This window comes from Miscanthus floridulus, chromosome 19 (assembly GCF_019320115.1).
Source record: "Miscanthus floridulus cultivar M001 chromosome 19, ASM1932011v1, whole genome shotgun sequence".
Taxonomy (NCBI): domain Eukaryota; kingdom Viridiplantae; phylum Streptophyta; class Magnoliopsida; order Poales; family Poaceae; genus Miscanthus; species Miscanthus floridulus.
This window is the reverse complement of record NC_089598.1, coordinates 73,611,447-73,621,602: the sequence shown is the minus strand read 5'-3', so window position 1 is coordinate 73,621,602 and position 10,156 is coordinate 73,611,447. Positions and strand designations below refer to the sequence as shown.

Below are 10,156 nucleotides of genomic sequence, written 5' to 3'. Positions count from 1 at the left end.
GCATACGGATTACAGAACCGAACCGTAGCAGAGATGATGCAGTACGACAGTCGACAGAGGCACAGGAAGAATGCTTGCGCCCGTACTGGGGAATCTCCAGCTCGATTACTCCTCGCTGTGCACCTACCGCGATTCGATCCGCAGAGTCTCTGTCGTCTCCGGCGGCCTGTGCGGGTCGGTGCAGTGGTTCTTCCCCGCGAGCTGCGACACTGAGGCGGGAGATGGGGGGGCTTATTTGCTGGTCGAGCGCGAGCTCGGCCTCCAGTCCGGCCTTGGATGCATGGGCCCGTTGCTCGCCCTTGTCCTCGTCCTTCTCCTCCGACTGGGAGGAGGCTGCAGACCTAGATGGAGTCGAGGAGCTCCGCGCCATCGCGCAGCAGATGGTCCACGACGGCTACATGCAGGGCCTCATCCGAGCATTCGGCTCCTCATCGGCACACTGCCCTGGCCTCGAAGACAGCCTTTTGGGGAGCTGGACGTGTTGTGGGTACTCAGTATAGGGGAAGGAGACCGGGTGCAGGTGCAGCTGCACCTGGAGGATGGATGCGCCTCCGTCCTAGATATGATGGAGAGGTGGATCAAAGCTCTCAAGACCATGGTGCAGGTGCGCCTCCGTCCTAGATATGATGGAGAGGTGGATCAAAGCTCTCAAGACCATGGTGCAGGTGCTCTGCATCACGCAGCAGGAGCTCCGCGCCAAGCGGCCGCCGGCCGTCGGCGGGGCCAGGAAGGCTATCTGGTACTTGATGCTGCTGGCCACCGGAAAAATGACCGAGCGCGAGCAGGAGGTGGCCCAGTTCGTGCGGTTTGCGGAGGCAGGCGTCCTCAGGATGCTTGACTTCGTGGACGCCGTGGCTGACGCCGTTCTAAAAGACGACCACGCGCCGGAGACGCTCCCGGGGATGTTGCAGGTGTACACCTGCGTCGTGGATGACTCGCCGGCTGTCCTGGCCTTGTTCGAAGAAGCGTCCATGACCAGCTCCATGTTCGACGCCATGAACTCTGTATTCCTACGTACGGAAGATGAACAGGCTGAGCGACGCCATATGGAGCATGATGGAGAAAGTCAGAACTTCCTTCGTCACGGACGATTGCTGGAGAGTCTCATCGGCAGAGGTCGGTGGCGTCCACAGGACCACCAGGCTGATGATGAGCTACATCATGCTGCTGTCGCACCCGATCACTACTCGAGCTCGGTTGATATCGTCATCAAGGATTTTTTTTTAGAGTTCAAGGGTGGCCCCCAGCCTTTATATTGCAAAGATCAAACCATTAAGCTCCTTACAATATTCAAAGTTCAAAAAAACTCCAACAGAAACTCAGAAGGCCTCAACAGGCAAACAACCGCCTAGAATACTAGAAAAACTACTAACATCATTACATCCCCCGGTTTCCGCAACACTCGCAACACTAAACCAGTTTCTTTCACGAGCCAACCTTTCTAGATCAACTTCACTTGTCAGCAGAGCATCAGCTGTACTGATCTTCCAGCCTCTCCCAGATTGATATAAGATGCGATCCCATTCATCATTCACCCGACCAAGCCAGGTAGACGGTGAGGACTTGTGGCGAAACTTTTCAGTTTGTCCAGGTGATCCAGAAATTCTGGAACTTTCTCCTCTGGACACAGAGAACTCCAATTTTGTAGCATTGCTGTTACCTTCATTATCAGCACCCGCACATCTACCCAGAGTGTCCCCTGAAAACACAAGCTGTTCCTTAGTTTCCAAAGCCCCCACAGGGCAGCAGCACAAAAAATATTTTTCACTATGAATTTCCTATTACTAATCCACATAGTGCCAACAGAAACCAAATCTGAACCAACTTGTCTATTTAAGATCTCAGAAAGAATTGACCAAAGTTGTTTAGCTACTTAAAAAATAAGTGATTGATAGTTTCAGCCTCTGAACAAAATAAACAAGTAGGATCCTTGATTTTCTTCATGATACTCAAATTATCCCTAGTCAGAACCTTGTTTTTAGATAACAGGCACGGAAAGAAATGGACTCTAGGTGGGGCCTTCAGTGCCCAAACAGTAGGAACAAACACGGGAGAAATACCCCTAAAATTAATGACCGAGTATACACCATGAGAATTAAACTGCCATATTAGTGAATCTTCCTCATCAGTAAAGCTAATAGTAGAAGCTAACTGAACCACTTCTAACCAAAGATTGTATAATCTACCATCGACACATCTTCTAAAAGTGTATTTCAAATCAATACCATCCCATAGGGATGCAACCGTAGTATCCTTCTCATTAATTAACACATATATCTCCCAATATTGAATAGCTAGACTAGAAGTACCTAACCAATTATCTTCCCAAAACTTGCACTTCTTACCATTTCCTATATGCCATCTATATCCCATTTTTGCTACAGAAGCAGCTCTCATCAAACCTTTAAAGAACTCAGAGGCTCCAGAAGAGGAACTATAAAAGATGTTAGGTATTGTACTTGAAATCTAAAAACTATCTCCACATCTTATCACCATCTAGATTATACCTTTTAACCCAAGAAGCTAAGAGACACAAATTAAATCGCTCAAGTTAGGAATACCTAGGCCTCCATACTCTTTCATCATACTGACACTCTCCTAGTTGGCCAAATGAAATTTACGGGATGTGGGGCTATCATCCCATAAGCAATTACCAAGATGAGACTGTATAACTCTAATGACCCACTTACGAAATTTAATAAACGAGAGTAAGTATACAGGAATACTAGCCAAACAAGACTTAATGAGAACTAGTATCCCAGTGTAGGACAACAACCTACCCCTCCAACCAACCATTTTCTTCAACATTTTATCAACTAAAGGCTGAATGTCCTCCCTACTAAGCTTCTCATAATGCAAAGGGACCCCTAAATATTTGATAGGTAAGGTACCAACCGGACAGGAGAACAAATGAGCAAGATTATGAACTGCTTCAGGTTCAACATTCATCGGAATTAACTCACTTTTATGAAAATTAATCCTCATACCAGACAATTGTTCAAACCAAATGAGGATACTTTTGAGGTTCCTAGTGTATTCCTCCTCAATTCTAGAAAAAAGAATGGTGTCATCTGCATACTATAGAGACACAATACCGCTTACCCTAAAGTTTTCAGCTATCCCTTTAATGATACCTTTCTCAGCATCCTTCTGGAGCATTTTTGTAAGAACATCCCCTACTAGATTAAAAAGCAAGGGAGAGATAGGATCCCCTGCCTTAACTCTTTCCCAGGTTTGAAAAAACTACTTTCTTCACCATTAAGGTTGACTCCCACATAACATTCATCGTCATCAAGGATACGATCTCTTGCTTGGAGAATCAGCTGGAGAAGACATCAAATTTTATCTCGGACCCTGGATTGCGCTACATATTCTTGATGAACAATTGCAGCTTCATTTCACAGAAGGTTTCATCCTTGCTCCTGCCGTCCTGGACTCTGTTCGAAGATTACAAGATCGAGAGGCCTAAGAAACGAGATTCCAGAGGAAGACCTCCCCCAATGGATGATTACGTTAACCAGCCAGATCCAAATCTTCAGGAGCAAATAGAAACGGACTCAAATCTGGATGGTCTTATCAAGACCCAGAGCTTCATAGAAGCTTACCTCGATGCCTCTTGGGAGCCAGTGATGTCTTGGTTGTACCATGACATACACATACCTCGCGGCCTCCTGAACCATGTCGGGAGGCTGGATAACTTCGAAAATGAGTTCAGGGAAACTTACGCCATGCAAAAGCAGTGGAAGGTTCCAAACCCTGAGCTTAGGAAGAGATTGCGCAAAGCCGTCATTGGGGGAGTCATTCCAGGTTACAGCAAGTACTTGGCGGAGCGAGCGGCCAAAGGGAAGAGCAATAGGCCACCCAAGAACACTCCCCTTGCATTGGAGGAGCTATTGGAAGAGCTGTTCGAACGATGATCGGTGGTGTTTTAATGACGGATGATGAAACGTTGTTTCCAATAGCTCCTCCAATGCAGGGGGAGTGCTCTTAGCAAAAAATTCGGTCTGTAGACTTAGACTTGTACTATATTTTACTAGTATTATTTATTAGGAAAAACAGAGAGACAACGTCTACTTTCAAATATTGTATAAACTTAGCAAGTCCATTGGTTGTAATCACTCGTTGGCATTATTGGCAAAACGATTGTTTTTGGGGAAGGTAGTGACAAAATGATTCATTTTCTGGTTGGTTCATTGAAATGGGCAAAGAACTGAGCATTTTGGAATATAAGTAAGAAAAGTTAACTGTCGCCGCGTAGAATTGGAACTGTAATGAGACCTAAAGCTCGTTTCTAGCTAAATTATTGTCAATTTTTTTGTGACTTATTACAGATATAAACAAACCTTAACTAGCATTTCGTTCTACTTCACAATTTAGTGACCTGTGGATAAACAAGTGGTACATCAACCGACGTGGAGCAGATCCCATTAATACTTGAGAGTTAAAATAAGTCCCCACCCTCACTTTAAAAGTATGGAAATTACAGTAACAAAAGAAATAATAAGATAAACAACATTGACTGTTATGGTAATCTAATATCCTATATATTAAATAAAATTTTGTGTAAAAATACAATAAGTAGATTGATTTAGGTGGGAAATAAAAAACAAAATACTTAAACAAAGATTCCATGTAAAATACAATTAAGGCCTCGTTCGGAGGCCGAGGATCCAATCCCGGAGCTGATTTCTTCCACCCCTGAAATGAGTGGATCCATGCCTGTCACTATTCTCTGCCTGTCACTAATCCCTGCTTCTAACATCTGCTGTTCGGTTAGCTAGGGATATATCTGAAAGCGGTGTTGCTTGGGGGAACTGAACCAGCTAGGACAAGTGTTGGTGTACTGCAAATACAGAATTGCAGCAAAATAAAAAAAAATAAATCTCCCATGTTTTGGGTTATTGATCTGCAAGTCTCTCATCATGATCTCATACACGTAGAGATAATGGACAGTAACAATAGCAGAGTAAACAGATAATGTGCGGCCACAGATAAAGGACATGCTAGCTACTGCCAAAAGTGACAAGGTGCGCCAAAAGTGACAAAAGGTGCACCAAAAGGCTGTCATGATCCACTCATAAAATTACAATTTTTCTCACACAAACCATCACAAAGTGCACAAATCAAAAGCATAAATTAAACCAGCAGATAGCTTGTCTAAGCCTACTCAAATGACCAGGCACTTTGTTCAATCAATGTTTCTTGATCATTGCCTCATTTGCCTCCCTAAAAATGACATCAAGTTTTGTTACAAATTACATTACTACATAATGCTTTATGGAGGCGGGCAAAATTGATTTACGGAGGCGGACATTGCAACCACCTCCAATCAAAGGCCTCCCTTAATGGAGACCTACAGAGGCGGTTACATTACCCGCTTCGGTTAACTGATTAATGAAGGTGGGCGTCTTAAGGCACCCGCCTCCAATAATCGATTTAAAAAAAATAAAAAAGCCTGAGCGAGCCCAATCGAGCCCATCGCCGTACTCCGCGTCCACGCTGCTACCACCGCCACTACATCCATCATTGCTGTTGCGGGTCGGATCCACAGCTCCAATGGCCGGATCCAGGCTTCGTCGATGCTGCTCGCCGTATCCGAGACCCGCACCCGCAGCCTCCATAGATCTGGGCGCCATCGATGCTGCTAGCCGGTGGGGTGCGAGCCGCACCCACTGCAGCCAGACCGCCGTTTGCCCTGGGAGAATGAGAGAGTGAGGGGGAGAGGAGTGAGGTGAGATGGAGAAAGAGAGACCATCATTACTGGGAAGAGATGCACCGTCACCTGATCTACGCTTACACACGCCGAGGGGCCTACCATGGCTAGATCTTGCCCGCCGTCTCCTGCAAGCCCCCAGATCCGCATGTGTGAAAGGTCCCTAGTTTGGTTTTGGTAATTGAGTGACAACCTAGATGGACTAATATGTGTTTATGTGAGATACACATATGATTAGTCCCTAGGTACACTTGTGTGAGCAACGTATGCCATGGAGGTAAAAATGGCTTTGATATTTTGCAATGCTCACACATGTGATGAAGAATCTCATTGCATATGATACATGACATGGAGTCATGTGACTAGGTGGAGAAGATCAAGATGAGGCTTGGCTTGATGGATCGGTTGCAAGCGTGAATGACAAGTCGGAGGCTTTGAAGCGATAAACCTCGTGGCGGGGAAGCTTGAGGAAGAATTAATGCCGATGGACCGAAGCTACTGTGAAGAACAAGTGAGGTCAGGATCAATGAATCAAAGGTGACATGATGATATGAAGTGGATCATATCATTCAAGGAAGATCAAGCCAAGTGTTGACTCATGATGATGATCAAAAGGCTTGATGATGGATTGGTGCTTGTGTGGCATCAACATTGGAAGAGATGAAATGGAATGCACAAGGCAAAGGTGTATTTGTAGGGCATTTCATTTCACCGGTCTAAGTTGAGTAGAGAAGTGCTTGACTAGGTTTAGGATAGATAGCCGTACCATAAAGAGTGAAAAACTTTTAGTTACAACAGTTATCTAGTGCCACTAAGTGTGAGTTTCATTTGCATATGCATTGCGCTTAGTGACGTGGTGAGATGCATGAGAAAGCCCTAAAAATTCTTTGTGAAAATGCTAACTTAAGTGCTAAATTTTTTTGGTATTTTGTGGGAAAGTTATCACCTTAAAAAGGGTTAAAAAGTTGGAAAAGGGACTGTTGGTTGTGCCCAAACAGAGAGGGGTCGCTCGGATATTTTTCTGGCCCTACCTGGATATTCCAGTAGATATGCGTGCAACCAGAGGAGCTTGTCCGGATATTTTTTGGGCCTGAGCTGGATATTCCAGTTCCTGGGCGTTTTTAGGTGCTGCAACTCCTCTCTTGGCCATCTCTCTCCCCATTTTTAGGTGTTGAAACGTCATATGCTTGATCATTTCTGTGATTTAGGTCCTAAGACATGGTGGCTCATTGTTGGTAGCTTTTCTCGTGATGTCTTGGATAAGAGTAATCTAACCCAAGCTCAAAAGTATTGCTTGCACCTTGATACACGTGCTCAATATTATCTAACATGTGGTTTGCTTGAAGATATTTTTAGACATGTGTGGGACTTGGAGAGTGCTCATGATATGTGGATGGCACTCTAAGCTTTCTTCAGTGACTCCTCTACATGTGATGATGGAAAGTTTAAGAAGGAGGATGTTCACAAGAAGGAGGCTCATGAGTGTGTTGAGCATGACCACAACTTGGTGATTGTGGAAGATTGCTCCACCTCATGGTCAAGTGATGATGATGATAAATCAACTACAAGTTCACTTGATAAGGTTGATGATGATGCCTCAAGTGATGCAATTGATGATTCTACCCTATGCACACTTGATGATGATGTTGATGGTTCATGCTCAGATGGCGATTGTGATGCTACTACAAGCTCATCTACTACACCACATTGATTCAGGTCATAAGGTGATACAAAGGTACAAAATGCTAATGTGGTTGATTATATTGATTCATATGATGAGCTTGTAGATAATCTTGCCAGCATGACTGACGAGATCCTAACATACATGTATGTTAAGCCTCGGGTCTAAGGGTTCCCGAACGAAGAAGACCCCTGATCGATACCTTTAGGATCACCCAGGGGCTATGCCCATTGGGCACGCTCTCGCGCGCCGTCTGGCAAAGAGACCCAGCTAAGCCGAACTCGACCGTAGCTTCCACCTAGGGCCCGGGGCTTCCCCGATCCTTAGGCTCCTAATCTACGGCATGACCAAGGCCAGTCCTTGGCTCCTGCCCGGCTAATGATGCCAGCCAAGGCCTAGGCACAAGAAGACAAGCCCTAGGCTACCGATGCCTGGGGGCTCCCTAGCGTTGCTCCCTTGGTGTGCCCCTACCAACTGCTCCTCCGACAGGGTCACATCCGGGGCGTGACACAAGAAGACAAAGGTTCCCGCAACCTCTAGGGAATCGAGGGCTTTCGGGCCTATCCATCAGCCCCTAGAGCCGGCTTCCTTCGCCACCAAGAAGACTCCGAAAGGTCTCACCTAGGGGAGGCCGGTCCAAGCTGACATCGCCTAACACGCAGAGTGTCAGAATAGAGCAGCTAGACGATGCCCAGGCTTCTTCAGCTCCAAGATTCTTCAATGGTCCATGGCGCACCGCTATAAGCCCCTCCTAGACTCTGGCGTACATAGACCATAGACTAGAACTCAGAAACCACCTCGTACCCGACCTATCTCGTTATATAAGGGATAAGGTCAAAACTAGAGGGGGGAGGAGGCGAGTTCGATCACTAGACACTCCATTCCATTCCATCTACCTCCGCTCTACACCGAGAGCAGGGCAACCTGGAGAGGGGCACCGAGAGCCTCTCCTCCACCACATCCTGCTGTCTCCTTCCTCTTTGATGAGGGGAGACACCACCGGCGGTGAGACAACCTTAGGATTAGCACCGAGCTAGCCCCTACCAAACTTCTCTTCCTCTACACTCTATTGTAGCCCCCTAGATTTTGGGTGCTCTTGAGTATAAGGATCATTAGTGCTGGACGTAGGTACCGAATTGGCCCGAACCAGGATAAACCATTGCGTCTTCTCTGTGTGATTCTTGTGTTCCTGAATCCACCCAAGCCACCGGAGACCTGGTACTCTAACACTGACTTGAACAACATGCTTGTCGCAGTTTTGACCCCGCAATAACTGGTTCGCTAGGTAGGGGCCAGCATCAAGTATGATTTTGGCTCAACAGCGCCCAGAGCCACCCGCCTTGTCACTAGAGCAAGCGGCACTGCCCTAGACGGCGGTATCGGCTTCCCGGTGAGTCCTCCATCATGGCCGATGCCTTTGCTCTAGGCTAGGTCCTCAACTTTGGGAGTCTGGCCTACATCGCCGACAAGCTTCGTCCACTCCACTGGACTGCACCAGCGGGCAATGATCCCCTAGTGCCACCTCCTTCGCCAGGACTCTTAGGAGCAGATCTTGAGGTTCAGGCATGTCAGATCCGACGTGGTTTGGGCCTGAACCCCACTGTGTCAGACCGCCGCTAGATGTTCTACATGCTAGCCAACGTCCACCACCAGATCACCACTAGTGAGGTGCTCCACCGCTTGATCACTTCTGGTACTACCTTCCGGACCTGTTTTTCAGGATACAAAATGAGGCGGCATCCTTCCAGCTGGAGTTGGAGCACCTCATTAGTCGTGAGGCGTTGTGGAGCATCATCCTCTCCAGTGTAGAGGGGATGGACGTCCCCTCGCTCTGCGCTTTCCTTGAGGTCCTCTCGGGGGATGGACCGGAGTATGACTCCGACGACATTGACTATGAGGCCCAGCCACGCATGTGCTACCACATCAATGGTGATGATCTTGCTAAGGAGGCACCCGGGCTCATGTCGCTGGACCAGAGTCCCCGTAGCCATGTGGCCTACCTTCAGGTGAAGGCGGACCGCTTGCGCGCTCGGCAGGTGAAGTAGTAATGAGTAATCATAATTGAAGTGATCAACATTATAATTCATCTCATAATCAAGTATCATCATCAAGTTCATTATTACTCAACAGAGGGTCTAGAAGTAGGAACAACCAGTTTCATCCCTAAGGACTTCAGGCTTTCAAATAAACTCTGCACAGAGGGTACAACTGTACCCATACAGAGAACGGGACAAACCACCATACCCATGCCCGAGTAAGGGTTGTCTCACATCTCTAACCTTTCCCTAACCTGGCCAAGAATGTCCACGGAAGGTTCAATAAGTTTTCGGGTAATGCCACCAATCTACCCGGTGCCACCCTCTTGCCAGTTCAACGGACAAACCGGTCGCCATTAATTACTTGGCTTACCACCCCATTTGTGGTATGTGGTCTGTATGGGTGGTTACTCAGACTCACTATCCAATGACCGGTCCCTAGTTTCTCTACTAGCTACGTTACATGAGATCCCATACTCACAATGACCTTACCCCTCGCATGAGTAGATGTAACACCAAAAAATTTGATTCTCTTGAAATAGAGCTAAAATGATGTAATTTTTTATTTTTATGCTCATGAAAATATTGGGAAATAATAAATTTTCATTAGATTAAAATTTATCTTAAGGTAGAAATGTGTTTGTTGCATTCATGTCGGTCGCATCTTGTGTTTCTATGTGCAAAATATGTTTTTTAAAATACGTTTAGGAGACGAATATCTATCTC

General features: G+C 46.4%; 1 pseudogene; it reads left to right on the top strand.

The window, feature by feature from the left end:
* On the top strand, positions 1-9,439 carry LOC136526177 (exocyst complex component EXO70B2-like; annotated as a pseudogene).
* Positions 9,440-10,156: the final 717 nt, after the last annotated feature.